Source organism: Myodes glareolus, chromosome 8 (genome assembly GCF_982192425.1).
Source record: "Myodes glareolus chromosome 8, mMyoGla1.1, whole genome shotgun sequence".
NCBI classification, from domain to species: Eukaryota; Metazoa; Chordata; class Mammalia; order Rodentia; family Cricetidae; genus Myodes; species Myodes glareolus.
Window position 1 is genome coordinate 29,833,727 of NC_142033.1, and position 20,906 is coordinate 29,854,632.

Genomic DNA, 20,906 nt, shown 5'->3' on the forward strand with positions numbered 1-20,906 from the left:
GTTGTGTTCCAGGCATGAAGCCGTAAACAACCAGGTCTGCAAATGGCTCTTCATCCTTCCGTCTTCTTCACGGTAGTTGCCATTTTCTAGGCCCCACAAGGAAAAGGTCATGGCCACTAAGCATTGCTCAAAATGTTCACTGGTAGAAAATGAATACTGCAGATAATCAGTTATTCATTCTACACACTACCAAACCTGCCAGGCCAGTTTCTCCCACCTGTTGACTGTATACACTGGGTACTTTTGAATATTGTAGAGATCACCATTGCTTGATTCCAAAAGACTGAGGATTTAGCATCTTTGAGCTACAAAGGAGCGGCTCTGTCTTTACAGTGCAAACACTGGAATGCATTTAGTGGAAGAAGACCTTGACTGGTTTGTTCATGTCTGGGCCAGGTTAATGCTCTAAACAGAATGCTTGTGTGGTGATTGATAAAGAATTTAGAGAGCAGAAATCCCTGTGCCATCTCTCGCTTTCTTCTTCCTGGTGTGTAAAGAGATTATACTTCAGGTAAATGAAAGTGATGCCTGTCATTCCCAGGGCAGAGTATTTCATTAAAGCTATGAACTTCAACACAGACCCTTCTCAGTGTGACTAAAGAAGTGTATGCTTCCAGTAGCCAGCATTCATTACTCAACACAACTGAAGTAGCCTCAGCAGGTTCCCTGGATTTGAGGTCACCTTTCTAAGCAACAAATAAACCTCTCTTCTGCCACACCGTTGAGATACGAAAGGTGTTGCTCACCACAGCGTAATGTTTCCTGGTCTGATTGCTCTAGCGTAATGCAGTATTCACTTCAGCGTATCAACACCAAGAAACGGATCTTAGCAAACCAGGGTTCCTACACCAACACCTGACAGAAAGATTGGATGACCAAAACCCACAGACCAACACCATCAGAAAGGCTACAACAGCCAAAGAGTCAAATAACATTTCATCCCCGCTCTCTGGAACAGCGCCAAGCTCCAGGCAACAGTGCAGTATTTTGAAACATTTTCTAGTTCTGAAGAAGTCTCGGAGCTTCAGTTCAGAAGGAATTATTTTGAGGATCAAATGAGATAATGCATGTCAAAGTGTTCCATTTACCACATGGAGCTGCGCAAGCAGAAATTAGGCTCAACAAAGAACCCATTTAGATTGTTCTTGAGTTCACACAGACTCTCAAGGAAGCACTCCATCTTCTTGCTTTCTGGCTGAGAGCTTTTGTTTTTATATTAAAAATAGAATGAACTATGTTGGATGGTGAGGGCACCCCATCTTACAAACTCGTGGCTATTTTTCCCATTTGCCGTTAAGGTCTGAATCTATTGGTGTCGTTTCATTTCGACTCGTATCTATTACGCTCTAGCTGGAAGAACTGGAAATGCCTGCGAGAGGGAAGAAGCAAAAAGGACTCACCGGGGCCTCTGATTTGATCCTCCATGCAGAACAATTAGTGACTGCTAATGTCTCTCACGTTTCCACCAAGAAATTTGAATAAAAGTGCTGTAATTTCTATTAACTGCTGTCTTTGGGAAAACGTCTCAGTGGCAATGAGCTTTGGTTGGTATCTTTAGGATTTGGTTTTTGTCCTTGTTAAGTTCTTTGGATAAGGTTGTTTCTCTCCTGAGAAGCACTGGGGCTTCATTAAGCAATCTGGTTAAGGAAAGGTTAACCTAAATATTAAAATGCTTAAACTCACTGTTATGTATTTTTTAAAAGAGACCGAGAAAGACTTATTTGAGGCTTTTCTAAGAGAGAAAAGCCATTACACTGTCTTCTTCTGTGTCAGTTTGCCCTAAAGCATGCTGCTTCCTGAGCTTAATGGGCTCCTATTTCTTCTCACCCCTTTCACTCTATTAATTACGGTGGCGGGTGCTTAGAGACACCGAAGCAATCATTTGTAAGCTGAGAGGAGCCCTCCTGCTTCTGGGAGGTGGGCTTTAGCCATCTAAAATTACCCAGATGAAACAGATGTTGCAAGCAGAAGTCCTTCTCAGAATGTTTTCTTCTCTTTACCCAGCAGAGAGCTGTGGAACACAGGCACATAAAGGGGGGCTGGCCCTGTCACCTGCCTCTCTAGTCCCAGAACTGTGGGTTCCCAGGGAGTTCTGACTTGGGTCTCTGATACAATAAAAAAAAGCCAGACCTGAAGCAATGGACTTCCAAATGAATAAAAACTGCCAAATAATCTTGATCCCCAGCCCCTCCTACATGCCATTCTGGACAATTCCAAACCTCCAGGTCCTGCCCTGAGGCTAATGAAACACAAGGCTCCAAAAGAAGGAATTTAGATGAAGTGGCCCACAAAGCATGTTTTTAATGTTGCTGCTGTTTTGATTTTTTGTCTTTGGGGTTTTTTTTAAATGGAATTTTCCTCTTTTTACGATGAGTAAATAGATCCCTTTGTAGTATAAAAGTGAGAAGAAGAAGAGAACCACTTGGAGACACATTCTGACGAATAGTAAATGCCTTTATCCTCTACTCCTCTGGTACAGGAACTTCATATTCCAGAATTAATTCACTCAATAGGCTTGCAATAAGTATCTCTTTGTTTACTGAGAAAACAACAGAAACTAGACAAGATCCCGGTTCCTGTGGAGCTAACATTCTGCTGACAGGAAAATGGCTGAGACAAGGATATATAGCCGAGTGTTAACTGCGCATGCCTAGAAGAAACTAAAGCAGGAACGAACAGAAATGGTCCAGGTTTCCAGTGGGAACACCTCACTAAAGATGCTGTCTGAAAGAGACAAAGAAATAGGAGCAGGAAATGAGCTGCGTTGGGGGGGGGGTGAGCATTGCAGGTACGGAGAACAGCGTATGTGGCATGTACAGGTGGAGACAGGCATGGCATCCTAGGCACAGTAAGAATGAGAAGGATGCTGGAGCTGTAGGACCAAGAGGGTTCTCTAGTCAGGAGCGGAGACCTTCTCACATAAGTCTGTCTGGTCAGTGACAAGGAGAACTTAAGATTTTGTCCTACACAAAACTACAAGAAAGATGTACAAGCTGGAAACACAAAAGAACATACATTGCCTCTTTGTCCTTGACCATGGATATGATGTGCCTAGCTGTTACATTCCTGCCTTGATTCCCCTGAAATAATGGACGGTCACTCAGAATCTCTCTTTCCCAAGTTGCTTCTGGTCAGTGTGTTTGTAACAAAAACAGAACTAGAACAGGCAGCAGCAATGAAGAAACTCCCACTAGGTTCAGTCTCTTAAGAGTTACCACCTCCCAGCATCACCACATCACTGGATCCAAAGAGTGAGCCAGGGGCCCCATTCACTCTTTTCCAGATACTTCCTGTATTGGCAAGTGTCTTCATGTTGAGTGACAGGAGACATTAGCCCACATGTCTAGGAGAAACTGGGAAGAGGTGTGCTGGCACTGTTTAGATTCCTGGGAGAATCACATACATAGACTAGAGGGGTGAAGGTTTCACACCAAGCTTTGAGACGTTTCTTAGCCTCTGCAGAGACACTGAGGCGTGGCCACTGGAGAGAATAACTGTGCTAACCCAGGGCAGAAAAGGAAACAATCATTTCAAGTGGAGAAATAGGTTGTACTGTTGTTATGCACCTGAAGTGGGTCATAAAGTAGGATTTCAGCAAAGGAAATGAAAAGTGGTGATTTCAAGGCTGAAAAAAATATCCACAAAGATGAAAGAAAGGCTCTAAGAGAGGAGCACCAATCACAAGAGAGGATCACTAGGCCAATACCAAATGCTGCCTTGAGCTGGGAAAGGGGTGTGCTAAGAAGAAGCATGGGTCAGGTTATAAGAGAGATTCAACCTCTTCCAGGTAACAGGAATCCATTGTAGGCACTGAGTTGGAAAAATAAAATTGTAACATCAATAGATACTTCACAAAGTCATAAATCTCAATTCCAACAAACATCTCAATCTTAGAAGACCATGGGAAGACTCACCATGACAATTTTCCACTTCACAAAAACCCATCTTGCCTTATGGTCTTACTAACTCAGCATGTAGGGAAATTTCCTAATGCCTCTTCACTTTGCGTAATTTTCCTCAGATAATTAATTGAATCGGAATATAAACGATGTCAACGATTCTATACAGAAAGTGTTCTAGATACTACAGGCTTGATTAAGTGATGGCATGTATGACTCTGACTTGTCTATGCAAGCTCGGTGTAGGTCATTGAGGAAAGAAGTCTGAAACATCCTAATATTAAGATATATCTGTAGGTTGATTGACTGATTTCTGGATCCTCATATACTTTTCAGTGACATTGAAGAGCAATCACGGTACTGGTAATCCAAACCCCAGAAAATGTACAATTTATGCACATACATTTAGGAAAGATTTTCAGTCTGCACAGGGAGTTTATCTCTCTGTTTATAGTTTTTCTTGCATTAACATTAAGCTCACTTTACAATTCCCTTGAATATAAATATCATAACAGTCAGGGGAAGACTCCAACCCTGTAATGAGACGAGCGGAGGGCAATGCTCCCTTTCCTATTGCCCTAGTGAATACTTCACAAAATGATTACAGAACAAGCGGATAAAATAGGAGTTAGTTATGTGGAATGCACAGAGAAAACCATACTGTATCCTTGATCCAGAAGAAGAACAAAAAGAAAGGGCTCAGATTTCTTTGCAAGGGAGAGAGTTGAGAAAGCCAGTAGAGTTGTTTGTTTACTTGTGGCTGTTTGAAGTGGAGCACACACACACACACACACACACACACACACACACACACACACCCCATAGGGCACTTTACCAGTTCACATTAGAGTTCTGGGTACCATGAAGGAGAGTTTCACTCTCAACTCTCTAATTCACCAACTGAAAGGAACTAAGACTCCAACTCATGAAACAAGCCTGTGTAACATGAGGGCCAGCTTGTTGGGGTTTCTGTCCTGCCCAGTACCCCAACAAGCCAGCAAGTCCCAAGGAAAATCACACGGAGTCTACATCAGGTTATAAACTGATTGGGTCATTAGGTCAGGCTTCTTGTTAACTCTTATAACTTATATTAACCCATTATTCTCATCTATGTTAGCCATAATGGCTCCGTACCTTTCTCAGCTGGGCAAGTTACATGCTGCCTCTTCAGTGATCTGCGCAGGAGTGGCCGAGGGAGTTTCTTCCTCCCTAGCCTTATCCTATTCTCATTGCCCCGCCTCTACTTCCTGTCTGGTTGACCCGCCTATACTTCCTGCCTGGCCAATCAGCGTTTTATTAAAATACATGATTGACAGAATACAGACAATTCTCCCACACCAAGCCTGTTGTTTAGTGACCACTTGGTGGTGCCTCTGAAAAGCATTATCATCACTTTTCTTGTGGGTATTTTTAGTATTATTCATCAAACAAAAAATATTGAAAGTAAGGCAAAGGCCTGTTTCCACAATGGACTGGCTATCTATGTAAGCCAGCACTTCACAGAAAATGAATGGGCATATACTCAGCAGAGGCACTAGGCACACAGGACTGGGTAGACAATGAATGAAAATATAGCCCCTCCATCCCTGCTTTACTGCTGCCTTCTGAGGTTTCAGGCTGACCCTGCCTCCCACTGACAGAGCTCTCTTCCCTTCATCCCTGGTGCTCTATGTCCTTCCCAGCCCGAATTTAATATGCTTTATATAGGCCAGGACATGGAGTATAACTAATTCTGCCTCCCTGTCCACCCAGGATGGCTCTGAGGAAGGCATCAAAATCCCCAAACAGGGAAAATCAAAGAGATTGGTCCTTCTTCCTCTTTCATTAGCCTTTCTACATATACCAGCACCCTGCAGTGTGTGGAGCTCTGCCTGGTTCTATCTGGTATTCTCTGTGGCTTCCCTTTCTCAGTCCTCTGCTTCCTATTTTCTACCATTGCCCTCTCCCAAGGAAAGATGGATATTAAACAAGTTTCTCTCCTTTTTCACCACCTCTTTTTTGGTTGTTTGCTTTGGTTTTTGTACATAAAAAGCTGGACCAAAACTCCTGAGAAAGAGAGAGTAAGTCTTCCCCAGGGCCAAGTCGCCTAATGGTTATCCAAAACCAGTGATCTACCCTAACACGTATACATATGAGAAACACCAAAGAAACTCAGTCGATTGCTTTCCTCTTCATGGTGTGTGCATGTGTGCGTGTGTGCAGACATGAGTGTATATGCCAATCAAAAATTAATAATAAGAGCTCAAGAATTTGAGGAGAGGAGAGATGATGGGGGAGGTGATGTATGCTATGAAAATGTTCTATTGCCATTGGTTAGGAAGGTACAAGCAGCCTCCCCCGACAGAAAGATACAGGATGAGTTGAAGTCAAGAGAGGAAAAGGTAGAAATTATGTAAATACAGTGGGCATATCTGAAATCCTAAAACAATAAAAATTAAGATGAACTCAGTCAATCCACTATAATCTCCAGCAGCCCAGACAATAGCATATAAAGCAACTGATTAATTCTTTTTATTTACTACGCATGTGTGTGCATGGGTGTGTGTGTGTGTGTGTGTGTGTGATACACATGTAGATGTGGGTATTCTGTGGGGGTTACGTAGAAACTAACAGCCCTTCCATTGCTCCTGGCCCATGGACAATGGTCTATTAGTCGGTCTAAGTCTTGTGGAACACAGGAGGAGAAAAGTGGTGGAGACACTGGTAAGACATACATGATGTACACTGAGGTTTTCACACTCAGCACTCAGGAGACCTAAAAGAATATAATGGCCTACCAAAGAGTTCGTCCAGTGAATCCCAAAGGGTGCTGCCGTGCCCTGGGATTTATTTTTGAGGTATCCTAAATCTCAGAGCCTTGCCACATGGGCTCCTAGGAATCTATGGATGTGTTTTCTATCATGTTCAGCTTTTACGATTATTTAACATACGGTTTACATTTCAGTGATCTTCCTAAAATAATAAAAGCACATTGAGGCCAACTAAGTGTCCCCTTAATACCAAGTGCTGCCAAACAGATGCAGCCAAGAATAGAATAGAAGCAGCTGACTCTTAACATAGTGCTTCTCGGACTGGACATGCCCGTGTGCATGGAGAGAACACATGCTCTCAAATTGTCACTGGAATGGCATTGTTCCCCCAGGTTTCTAGTATAGGTGTGGTTGCAGGAAGTGGTTGAATTCTGAGGGTTCTGACATAATAGATCAGTCCTTTGGTTAATTCATAACAGAATCACACACATGGCAGGAGACAAAAAGTAGGAACTAGAGTCTCACTGAAGGAAGTAGCTCACTGAGGACATGAGCTTGAAAACATATCGTGTCCTGACCCCTTCCCTCCTCCAGTCCTCAGTGAGATGAGGACCTCATCCATCACATGTTCTCACCACGTGATCTTCCTAAGAGAGTGGAGCCAACCAATCCCACACTGAGCCCCCTGAAACCACGATCTAAAATAAAGCCTTCTTCTGCTATGTTGTTGAAGTGAGATACCCTGCCACAGCAATCAGAAGGCTAACTCATACACAGGTGTAAGTATCCAAGACTGAGAACAGCATAGCATTGGTTCTTTTCCTCTCCAATGTGGCATGTTACAAACTAATGCGTTTCCTCTCTGCTGTAGGTTGAAACTAAGCAGTTCCCCATGGGCTTGTGTGTTTGAACATCTGGTCCCCACCTGGTGGTGCTGTTTCAGAAGGTTACAGAAATGTTCAAAGGAGAGACTTGTTAGCAGTGTGTCAGTTGGGGTAGGCTTTGAGATTTTATACCCTGGCCCCACTCGGTTCTCTCTGCTTTCTGTGTGGGTGCATGTGATCAGCGGCCTTCTGCTCCTGTTGCCATTCTTTCCCTGCCTGTTGCCAGTTCCTCTACCATAATGGACTCTCCCCATCTGATGTTGTCAGCATAAACTGTCAGCATATTTTTACCACAGCAGCAGGGAGGAAACTAATATACAATTTGAACCATTCTTTTACAGCCAGTGACATTTCTTATATCCCATAATCAAAACACCAATGTAAGTATGACTCAACTTGCCTCCATTTGAGTACCACATCCAGAGTCAACCCTGGATGCTTTCTCCCTGACTGTTCACTCTATGCTGGATTTCAAATGTGCTCAGTCCCAGCATTGACTAGATCATTTCAGACTGTCATGGCCACATACCTACTGTGTCTCAGAGGCCATAAAGAAACCCTTGATAGTTACAGGAACAATCCAGAAAGCCTACAGACTATTGGTTGATGGTCCAGGTTCCCCATAAAAAATATCAGTCATTACTATTCAGACTATAGAATTAAATTCTTGTCAGAACAAATTCTTTCTGATTTATAGATTTTGGGGGGCCTTTTAGGATGAACCAAACTGAGACGAAATGAGTGGCAAATCCCCCTACACACACGCATGTGTGTGTGTGTGTGTGTGTGTGTGTGTGTGTGTGTGTATGTGTGTGTATACATGCCAGCTGAAAACAGGGAGTTGATTTCCCAGAAGATCCCTGGGATGGATTTAGACGTAGCCATCCCAAAGCTCATACTGTTCTGATTAATACCCACTTTATCTCCCTTGGCTGCTCACTTTCACACAGATGAATTAAATAATGCCTACCTGTGCCACTCCACGTCCTGCTGGAGCACAACCTGATTGCTCAGAAGGACTCTATCATGATGAACATCAAAAGCAATCATAATAAATTACCACTTTTCACCCCATCACACTACACGCATACGTACACACATACAGCCATTACATCCTCACGTTTCCCCGGGCTGCCTCTCAGTCGCCCTGGCTTCTTATTGGACCAACTAAGGTAACGTATTAGGATGACAAGTTAAAAACTAAGCATCTGTTCCTCAGAGTGAACTGCAATAAAACAAAGCTTTGTTTCCTTTGTGGATTAATGGTGGACCTTCAGTTCTGCTGGCACCATAGCTGTGTCCTGACCCTTCTCGTCCCTTCTCTCTTCTCCTAACCAACCTCGTACTGATTGACATACATTCCTGCTAGCTATTCCTCTTTAACCTGACCAAGTCTGGGATGCATGTTGCCTCTCTCTTTCTCTCTGTTTCCGACTTTCATGAACCACTCAGAGGAAGCAAAGCTGAGACAAAGCCAAGAAAGAGAGAAAGAGCTGGGTGAGGCTGCATTGTCTTCTAATCACCAGCTCCATCAGGAATTTGGCAGCCTGGAAATGCCAGGCATAATCTATGGAACTAGCACTTTTCAAAGAGGAATTTTTTTCTGATATAAAGCCAGGCAATTTTTCACTTGTGCAGTTAAATGAAATCATCCTTTCTATAGTCCTTCTCTGAGGACGATTTACATATTATATTATGTAATGCATTGTTTTTCTTTCTCATGACTTCCTTCCCTCCATATTTACACAACAGACCCACATCCTCGAGGTTTTCCTTGCGATTTTGTGACACATCGTCCTTCCATGTTCATGAATCTGCTGCGTACTCATCCTTTCCTTCCAGCAACTTTTACTGCACAGACTAAGAACGTCACTATTAAAATCTTCCAGATTCAGAAAAAAATAAATAAGATACATACACTAAGCCTCATATACTGCAGAGTGCTCCTGCAGTTGTGAAAACGCTGAGTGTTGTTACAATGCAGGCAGCACAGGGATTTCTCCAGCACTGTGCTGGAGAAAGGGACCTTAGATCCCTGCTCTCCTGATGTAAACCTGCTGGGCTTCAAGATCACCTTTACAGAGTCCTTAGATGGAAGCTGAGCTGGCTTGTAGCACACAGTGATTCCACCAGTAAAGCCCCTCACACCACCGTCCTAATATAATCCCAGCCCAGATGACCCTCGGCAGGTCCATTGTCACCTGCCTCATCCTTGACACCACGGTGTCTTACCCAGATGCTGACAGCAACTGTCTAATCAGCCTTGAGGCTTCCACACTTGCTTCCAGGCAACGGTTCTCCACGAAGTCCCCAAAGTGATCTTTTAAAACATGATCCCAGTCATATTGTTTCCTTCTCAAAAACCCACCAACACGTTATCATCATAGTCTAAAGACCTGGCTCCACCTGGCCCAGGCTGCTTCTCTGACATCATGACCTTTCTGTCCCCATCTGGGCACTTTGCTCTAACCAATGTTGTGCTATTCCTTGAGCACAACAGGATCCACAACTCTGACTCATGCAGTTCTCACTTAGGAAATTCTTTTCTCATCTCATTACTTCCGTCCTTACGTCATGCAATTGCCTGTCCAATGTCACCCGCCCTGAAGAGCCTTCCTCTACCTCTTTTTCCAAAAATCTCCAGGTTTGTCACAGATTGGCACCCACTACATTGCCTTACATTCATATCAAGCATTGACTACCTGGTAATAGAGTAGGGTCTTCCCTCCTCTTGTTCACTGCCACGCTCCAAAGGGAACTGGGTCAAGCTAGAGAGCCAAGCCTGGAGATCTCTGTATGTGAGGTGGTAGTTCTCTGTGTGTGAGGGTTCAGGAATGGAAAGGGAAGAACATCTCTTTTCTCTTCCTGGTTTATTAGATACTAGATTTAGAATATGTGAGTTTCAGCAGGAGGCAACCAAATATCTGATTAGAAACATTTTGAAATATTAAAGAAAAAATAAAATTTTCTCAAAAGGAGATTTGGATGGTTTTTTATGCGGTGGGAGGGAGTACCTTTTCTGTGTAGGCCTGGCTGTCCTGAAACTCACACTATAAACCATACTGACCTTGAACTCAGAGACTTACCTACCTACCTCTCTGCCTCCTGAGTGCTTTAAGGCATGTACCACCCAATTTAGAGGTTTAGATGACCTTCACAGTCAACTTCACTGGATCTAGAATCATCTAGAAAATTGCAGCATATCTCTGGTGTATATGTGAGGTCATTTCTAGAAAAGGTTCCCTGATGGGGAAAGATCCACCCTAAAGCTAGTGCCCAGGTGGAATAGAAAGGAAAAGCCACCAAAGAAAGCCAGAGAGCACCAGCCTTGCCCTTTTCTCTGCTCTGTGACCCACTGTGAAGTAAAGTAAGAGGCGGCACCATGCCTTGCTCTCCCACAACCAACTAAGCCTTCTGAAACCACAAGGAGTCAAATGCATCTTTCTCCTTCAAGTTGTTTGTTGAGTATTTAATTATAGTGATACAAAAAAAAAGTAGCACATAGCAAACTTTGTGGATGGGGGTTTCTTTCCCACCCAGTCCCACAGCCATTCAGTCCCAAAGAAACATACAGAGCCCTACATGAATTATAAACTGGTTGGGCTATTAGCCCAGGCTTCTTATTAACTAATTCTTACATCTTAAATTAGCCCATAATTCTTGCCTCTGTTGGCTTGGTTGATAGGGGAGTTCAGCCAATCATATTCTGTCAGGCAAAAGCCTGCCTATAAACCTTGCAAACGCGCTCTGCTGGCGCTCTTTCCTCCTGGCTCCTGTGTTTGGACTGATCGGTTGGATTCTGGTGTAAGCTGTTGTAAGTCTTACTTCTGTTTATTAAAGCTATATATTTTGTATCAAGATAGTCTGGGGACTTTTCTTTACCAATCGCCCTGCAGCTTCACTTGGTACCTTTTATCAGTGAGGCATTCTCATCTTGCTTCCTCTTGGTCTGAGTGACAACTGCAGACTGAGCCTTTCCTCTTCCCAGGATTCTCCTGTTCTGGTCATCCCGCCTATACTTCCTGCCAAACTACTGGCCAATCATCATTTTATTAAACTAGTACAAGTGAGAAATCTTTATAGGATATAAGAGCATTGTCCCACAGCAAAACTCTCCTTGTAGGTTTCTTTACTTTTTTATGAGAAAATGGCCACAACTGTCCTTTGAAAATCAGAAGTCATGTGTGGTTATGCACTACTTAAATCCTGTATTTGAGAGGTGACTTTGAAGAGTGGCCATCAGTTGTAGGCCAGGCCAGTCTAACTGCTGAGTAAGACACCATGGGAAAAGAAGAAAAAAGTGAAAAGGAGGGGGGGGAACAGGGAGGCAGGGAGGGAGGAAGTAAAATCCTTCCCTGAGCAAACACATCAGTTGATATAACAGGCTACAAACTTTAGATCCAGGCTGCCTAGACCCACTCCTGGCCTGCGTGTGCTGTTATATGTCACTTTGAGTAGGACAGTAGGTGCCCATGTATTTGGTCAAATTTTAGTCTGAGCATGTTTATGAAGGGGTTTGGGTTTGTACATAAGACCAACACTTATATCAATAAACTAAAAAATGTCCTTCCTAGTGAGGGGCAATTTAAGCCTTGAACAGAACAAAAGGTCTGACCCTACCACAATGAGAGGGAATTCTTCCAGTCTGACCACTTTCCAGCTAGGACATGGGTTTTCTTTTTCACCTTCAGATTAGAACTCTATGATAAAGCTGACTATGCTGCCAGTCTACCAACTGCGGCTCTTTGCACTTGCAATTTTCTAGAATTATTTGAGCCCATCCTTGTTTGATCTACCTATCTATGTATACATCTATCTACTTATCCTATTGCTTCCACTTCTCTGAACAACCCTAATATACATGCTGTTAGATGCCTTGGCCAAGCTACCCAACTTTCAGTCCACATCTAGAGACAACAGCAACACCTAGCACGGGACATTGTTGTGAGAAAATGTTTTGGTAGTCCTTAGTAGATAATAAGTAGGTTAGTGTCAGATAGAACAATTATGGAAATCAGGGACTTTTAAGAATAGCACCCCACTTTGTGCGGGCAGTCCATAAGAAGTTAAGTTAAGGAGGGTTGGAGCAACATCTGTGCTCATGAATCTGAACTCACATTGTTCCAGGAGTCCCGGAGGTGTGATAGGATATAGACTGCCCGTTCATAAAATAATCCCCAATGCTTTTACCTGAATATCTGCAACAATACCCTAGTGTAGTAACTCTGGAGTTCTAGTCCCAATGGGTTACTAAAGTAACTTTGGGGTTCATGGTAGCCATTCAAGTTCACCCTAAAGATAAGAAATCCGGGAGAGGGGACCTTGCCAGAGTCAAGGTCATGGTATTTGATCCACTAAGTCCATACAACCAAGAACAAGCCAAACCTGACTGCTAATGCACTTGGTCTCTGACACCTTGAAGTCCCTAGAATCCCATGATCATACTAAACAAAGATTCATCTCACAGTACTTAAGCTCCCCAGGCCAGTCTGCAACTTACAGTTTAATTAAATCCTGTGGAGCTGCATTTTTGAAGAAGCTATTATCTTTAAGTGGTTCTGGTTTATGAGTGTCTGAGATAAAAAAAAAAAGGGGGGGTGAAAAAAAAAGAAAAGACAGAACAAGAGGTGACAGAGATGAGGAAGAGTGAGAACAAATCAAGCAACTTTGATCTGAGTTGATTAGTTATGCATCTTGCCGGTGGTAATTGAAAGGCACAAGGAGAATGTGAATAGCCCGCAGGAGCTCCAGTGCTGAGGGATGCCCTCTCTCCATCACCTGCGTCCGTGGAGAACGGCAGTGCTGACACGGCATCATGGTTTTCAGAAGGCAATTTTGGACAGAGCATAAAACAGTTCTTTGCCCTTACAATTTACATTTAGATGCCGCAAAAATAAGTTAGGGAAGCACATCTAAGTTGAGTTTACAGTTTCAATCAAAATTCCTCCTTTCTCGTGTTGCTTGTTATTCATCATATAAAATGCCGCTGCACAGAGAGAAAATTTCGAAGAATAATATCTCTGCATTGTCCAGTTTGCCTTGAGTTTCGGGAGAGGTACAGCTTTGGTTTCTGTGTTTGTTTCGTTTTATTTTTTTTTTGTAGTTATCATTGTTGCAAAACAAAAATTAATGATTCTTTAGATTTCAGAGAGCAAATTTTGGATGAACAAACACAGGGGAGGGAGGTTCAGGAAATGGTCAAGCCTGTAAATGTGCTCCTTGCCAGACACTTTTATTCTGTGGCACCGAAATCAGGGGAAACAGCACCTTTTCATGCAAATAGAATGGCCCCAGGCTTTTCTTTGCAATATTTATGACCGAATTATATTTTTAATGTCTTTGGAACTCCAGAAACAATTGCAAGTACATGATTAGCTGACAGTGCTGTGTTTTTAGTACACATAATAAATCTAGATGTAAATTTCATTTCACTGCTCTACCCTCTAAGGATGTTAGCTTCTTGATCTTTAAATCCCCGCATTTGGTGCAATCTAATTCCGCAAACGGTAATTGCTGCCATGGAATGGACACTGTATTAGGCACGGAGGGGCTGAACATCATCGGGATATAGTCCCTGAATATAATGAGCTCACAGCTCAGTGAAGAGACTGAGATTGTCAAAGGGACAGAGCAAGGGCATCGACCAAATCAAAGTGGAGCATAAGATGGCTTCATGGTGATATGGGAGGACATTGTGTACTGTTCAGATGTCCCCGGTCCTCCAGAAAGCCACAATGTCAGCAGCCTCATCCTGGTCATCCTCCCATGGGTCCACTGGTTCCTTCTCACCTCTTGAACATGCACCACGCCACTCACTGCCGTTGACTCCACCACTATACACAGTGACTCCGGTATCCTCTTTGAACTCCTCCTACCATCTTTGTCTTTGGGTTTCACTGTCTTCAGAAATGTGATGAACTGACTGTCCTCACCCTCAGTATCCCTTCTTGTTGTGCATACCACCATTTAAAAAAAGGACTATGCCGCTTCCAATGGCAAGCTGTTTTCCATATTCCCTCAGTTAAATTTCTAACTTGCTTTTCCGGTACCGCAGCTCCTTCCACCTATTGAGCCCATTGATATTTACACACTCTTTCCTTACCCTTCCATAGATTCCACAACCTACTGTTACCACCCACTGCACTATACACAGTCTAACCTGCCTTGATTAATTACAAACTCTACTCTGAACCTGCACCTGGATCACAGGCACCCAACCCACCGGATAGATGAACATGTAATCATGCTGATTAGTTTCTCTTCACATCAATGATCCCTAACTCCCAGTGGAACTAACTGTCCTGCTCTCTGGGATACAAGTTATACTTCCCTAATCATTGCAAGTCTTCTGCTCTCCGGAGGAATGCTCTATGTCTTATTTCTCTCCTGAAGCTCTAGCATTTCTTTCAATGATGACCAGTTAAGTAAACAGAAGAGATGCCACATGGACCAGCAATCAGAAGTCACCTATGGATGCCCACACCCAATAGCTTTCCTTCTCTCCGGCTGAAAGGGTGAGTATTTGCATTTCTGTCTAAAGCCAGCCCTCTACTGTACAATGGATCTGATCTATGTTCATTCTCTCTCTCTCTCTCTCTCTCTCTCTCTCACACACACACACACACACACACACACAGAGAGAGAGAGAGAGAGAGAGAGAGAGAGAGAGATCTTGAACCATTTCCATAAGCATAAAGGCATACAATAGCATCCACATGATATATAAGCCGGATAAGACAGACTGTATATTTCCTGCCACAACCATTTCTATGCTACCCTTTGCAGTCAATCCAGATTTTTAAAAAGATATTTATACTTGCAAGGTCATTTTCCTCTTCACCAAATCTCTTTTGATGGAGATTTTCATCCCTACCGCTTTATTTTACTCTTCATCATGATGACTTCTCGGTCGTCACATCCTCCTACATTGGCCGTGTACTGCAAAGCTTATTATTCCTTCCTCCTCGAAGTCCTGTCCCCACTTGACCTCCAGAGCAAGGGTCCCAATGAAAACAGGCAGCTGCAGAGCTGACCATAGTAACAGCCAGGAGCACTTCTCAGGCACGGGTTTGATGTCTCCATGGCCAAGAGTTGCTGCCACTTAGCTAGCAGTCATCTCAAACTCAATATACACAGAACAAAAGTAAGGCTGAATTCCTGAATTTTCTCTTCAGGTCTTCAAAACCTATCAATTGTGTCTGGAAAGCTGCATATGCCCAAAATGTTGAAATTACCTTTCAACTCCCTGCTCTCTATCTCCGCCTCTAATCCAACAGCAAACCTTGTTGGATCGTCTTCAAGATCTAGCCACTTCCTACTGTTTCCACTTCTGCTCTCTGAATTAACATCCTCCCATCTGGGTTTTTGTAATATCTTTGATGGTAATCTCTGCTTCTATCCTTAGCCCCTCTATTATTACTAAAAATAAATTAGAGTAATTTTTAACATGTTGCATTGTGTTGCTCTGGTCTGAATATATGCATCCTCCCAAAAAAAAAAGTTGAAACACGATCACCTATGCCAAATTATTAAAAGATGTAGGACTGAGGAAGTGGCTCAGAGGATACACTGATTCTCATGAGAGAACGAGGACAGGTGATGGAGTCCCCATAATCCACGTGTCTGTTTCCTTTCTGTCTGTGATAAAATGCCCAGACGAAAATCAGCTTGGGGGGGGAATAGTTTCTTTTAGTGCACAATTCCAGGTTACTGACCATTATTGCAGAAAAGTCAAGGCAGCAGGAGCTGGAAGCAGCTGGTCACATCACGTTCTCAGTAAAGACAAGAGAAATTGCTTGGGCTCAGTTTTCTTTCTCTACTTCAACAGTTCAAGACGCACCACCTAGTGGACAGAGGTGCCTCCCACAGTGGGCTTAGTCTGCCTACATCAGTTAACTTAATTAAGACACTTCCCCCACAGTCATGCCTGTAGTCCAACGTAATGTAGACAATTCCTCATTGATACTCTTCCCAGGTTATTCAAGGGTATGTCAGACTGAGAGTTAAAGCCACACATCACACCATATAAAACTTGATGTGATAGTGCTTGTCAATATATAAGTGCCTACAGTAACATAGGAGGGAAAACAGGATAATTCCAGGAATCTTGCAACTCAGGCATCCTGGTGCACAAAGCTGGGGATGGCAAAAGATCCTGCCTCAAACAAAGTGGAAAGTGAGGTGCGTCACCTAATGTTGTCTTCTGGCAACATGTGTATCATGGCTCATATGATTGTACTCACATGACCACACACACACACACACACACACACACACACACACACACACACACAGCATGAATAGACACATTAAAAAACAAAAAACAGAAACCAGGTGTGTTCGTGCACCACATTAATCCCAGTACTTGGGAGGCAGAGGCAGGAGGATCTCTAGGTGTCTCTCCAAGTTTGAGGTCTACAGAGCAAATTCCAGGACAGTCAGGGATACACAGAGAAACCTTGTCTCTGGATTAATTAATTAACCAATCAATTAAAAAAAACTTAGAGAGATGCAGCCTTTGGGAGGTGATTAGGTCGTATGCTGGTTAATTTTTTTTTTTCAGTTTGACACAAGCTTGGACCATCTTGAAGATGGAACATCAATTCAGAAAATTCCTCCATCAGATTAGTCTGTAAGGAGGTCTGTCCGAGTGTTTTTTTTGATTAATGACTGACGGCAGAGGGTCCAGGCCGCTCAAAGTTGTGTCTTCCCTGAGCAGTATACAAAAGCAAACTGAGCTGGGCATGGAGACCAAGCCAGTCGGCAGCTTTCCATTCTGGTCTCTAACTCAATTCCTGCCTCCAAGTTCGTGCCCTGAGTTCCTGCTCTGACTTACTTTAACAACTGGGCCCCACGGCTAGATGGACATTCAGAACACAATAGTTACTGGGTAATGTACACCATGTGGATGAGAGCATGTCTACCATCCTTTCTAAGGTCACCTGAACTTAGAGGTAAGACAAAGAGATGCGAGGATAGAGAACATGTCTCTCCCTGTGGTTATCATTGATTCCTTCGACCCCTTCCCCTTAACATACAAGCTCCAGACCAACACCTCTCTGGATCTACAACTCTCATCTTCAAATTCCTAAGCTCCTACCTGCTTCCCTGCTTTCTATCCCGTGTCTCACATTCCGGGAGGCATTTTTCCTCATCCAGCTCCCCTAACCTCAGGCACTTTCTCACCCCGGCTCCCGCAAGAGCACTCTTCTCTGAATAGCATACTCCCTAATCTCACGGAGCCCACTGTTCAGTGTGTGTGTTTACGGACTAAAGCTATTTTTATCATGAAGCTGAAGTCATCTCTTTAAAAACAAATTTGACCATGCCTTTACTCAACAGAACACGTCGTAAGACTCGTGACTGTTTCCTCCAGATAAATTTTTCACTCCATGGCAAATGTCTGCGACTTCCCCGGAGCTGCCTTTTTGTCTCCCCTAATAGATTTTGTGTCTGATTTTTCCCTTTTGCTTAAGGCATTTTTCTAAGTGACCTCTCCCTATGCCTGCTTAACTCCAATTTGTTCCTCAGGGTTCGGGGCACAGAGCTGCTGTACAAATTAGATACTGCTCCTTACATACAGGGCACCATATAGTTATTGGGAGAGAACTGGGGACTCTGTTATACACCTTATAACTGGATAGCAGTTTACAAGGGTGAATGACTTATTCCTGTAGAGGTGGCACGACGTCTAAGTCCCACACTTAGCAGAAGATGCTCATGTCTTATCATTGCTCCTATTTTGCTTACTGATGCTGCTATGCAGTTAAATGTCTCTTATCCGACGGCTCTCATTTTCCATAATTGCCTGGAAACTCAGAGATTAGCAAGCCAGGCAACTGCAGAGCCAAGCTGGGGTCACAAAGCTGATGTCCTTTAGTGATAACCTGGTGCCCTAGGCCCTCTCCCAAACCCAGTTAAGAGCAGGAGGTGCTCTCGTTTTAAACGCTTTCAACGACCTGGTTTCTTGGCTCCTCAACCCAAAAGATGGCCAAATCAATGACCACTATCTGTTTTAGTAAGTGCTCACAAAACACAAGACATTGTGCAGAATTGTAGAAAATGTACTAAAAAGTTTCTGTTCCTGTAATCACTGCCATCCACTTTTAAAAGGCGCCCCCTTGTTTTCTAGACTCTCTGGAGCTGTGGGTTGGTTGTCCTATACTTTACTTCTAATAACCTGTTCCCCGTGTTGGTCTGCCTGGCCCTGCCTTGATGAAGGGGAGGAGCCCGGTCCTGCCTCAATTTGATGGGCCATGCTTTGTATAAGCCCATGGGAGGCCTGTCCCTTTCTGAATGGAGATGGAGGAGGAGCAGAGGAGGAAGTGGGTAGATAGGAAAAGGGAGGAGATGGGAAGGGAGGAAGAGAGGGGAAACTGGTTGGTATGTAAAAAAAATGCTGTTTAAATTGAAAAAAATTAAAAACGTTGTCCCCAGTAAGACCTGATACCTCGAGGGGCAAAGGCATTCTGAAAACTTGACTGGCAACTAAGGGAAGCGAAGAAAATACAGCTGGTGGCTTTCCCACTGGAGTTCTGTCTTCCCAACCATGCAGCCTTCAGAATGGCTTGCCAGCTCTCTTATCGTCTTCCAGTCCTCTGAGGAATTCAACCAGGAGGGCCTTAGCAAAGTCCTTCAAAGCTAAAATCCAATATCTTATGTTCAAGGTTCTGACTGAAGTAGAGTCACTATTGTTAGTATCCAGGCACACTTTGATCCTGTCCCTTGGGTACAGTCGCCCCTCAGCTTAAGGCAAGCAGGTGCAAAGGCTCCTTTAAGAGACAAGCTCCGCCCACTGATGATCTCTCTCTTCTCTCCTCTCTCTCTCTCTCTCTCTCTCTCTCTCTCTCTCTCTCTCTCTCTATCTCTCCTTTCTTGGGGAAGGAGCCAATACCCTCTCCTTAAATAAACTCCACAGTCAAGCTCTCTCTGCATGGCGTATTCTGTCACCCACAAAGGTCTCCCTTGTGTCGGATCTTACAACTACAGTCTGATTTAAAAGGCAAACAAGTGTTGGGCATTATGTATTTTAAAAGGCTTTATGAAATAAATGGAGTATTTTTAAAGTGTTAACAGAATGTTTCAATTATCTGTAAAAATTCACTTATATGGAATGCCCCCTCCCATCTCTGTTAGTGTTAAAATAAGGAAGAATTTTAGTGGTTTATTTAAATAACCCAGCAGTAATGATCTAAAATAGTGTAAGTCCAAAAAACAGAGAGAAGCCTCCTGTGGGTTCTTCTTTGTCTTCAGTCTCTATAAAAGGACTGGCCAATGGGAGTAAGCACCTAATTCCTGAGGACAGCCTGTTTCCTCCATTGGGAAAGTATCACAGGGATAAAGCATTCAGTTCTCAGAAATGATGAACAGGTTCCATTGCCCTCTATCCAGCTGTATCCCATGCTCCTCGCTGCACACTGAGAAAGAAACGGACATGCTCTGGGGAAAGCTGGGACCACACGATCTTACAGAATCCCCTTCCAAAATGGCCAGGCAGCTGGTGAAGGTTTTCAGGTGTGCTGAATGTTTAGATGTTTAACCTGTTGTTCTAATGTTTTAAATCATGTCTCTTCATAGGGAAACACCATAGAACAACTCCATGTTCCAGGGAATGAGATGTCCCTGTAGGGGCTCCTTCTGGATAGATGGAGGCTATAAAACAGGAGAGGCTACTTAGTATGCTCAGTGCAATTAAGGAGGACCACTCCCTATGCAAACCCATGTTTTTCATAGTTTCAGGCCAGAACCTGTGTTAAAGGCAGGAATTTAACAATGGGAAACTAACCAGACATGACCTCTGCCTTCAAGTCACCTACCTTCTGACAGGCTGCAGCAACTTTATGAACTACTGATAATTAGTCATATCTACAAATCCCAGTGCGTCTAGAGCAGGGGTGTAAACAGTGACCTAGTTATAGCACTGGGGAGGCAAAGGAGCCTTTCTGTAAGGAATGACACTTGGATTAAGAAGCCAAGATTAAACAATGGCATTAACCTTCAGCGCTTGATTTATGGCAGACAATCAATTACTTGCCAGCGTGTGTCAACACTTTCAACTCTGTGAGCACAAACTATACACCTGAATTTACTAGGAAAATACAAAGTCACTGGGTTACTTGGCACAATGTCACTGCTGTCAAGTTTACTCAAAACTATTAAGGAATGTTTTCTATTCTATTAAAACCAACATAGGTTTTTATAGCACAAAAATCAATATTTGAGGTGTTCTTTGTTGTTGTGTTTATTCTTTTTTTTATTTATTAAAAATTTCCACCTCCTCCCCACCTCCCACTCCCTTCTCACTCTCCCCCTTACACTCTCCCTCCCTCTCCAGTTCTAAGAGCAGTCAGGGTTTCCTGCCCCCCTGGGAAGTC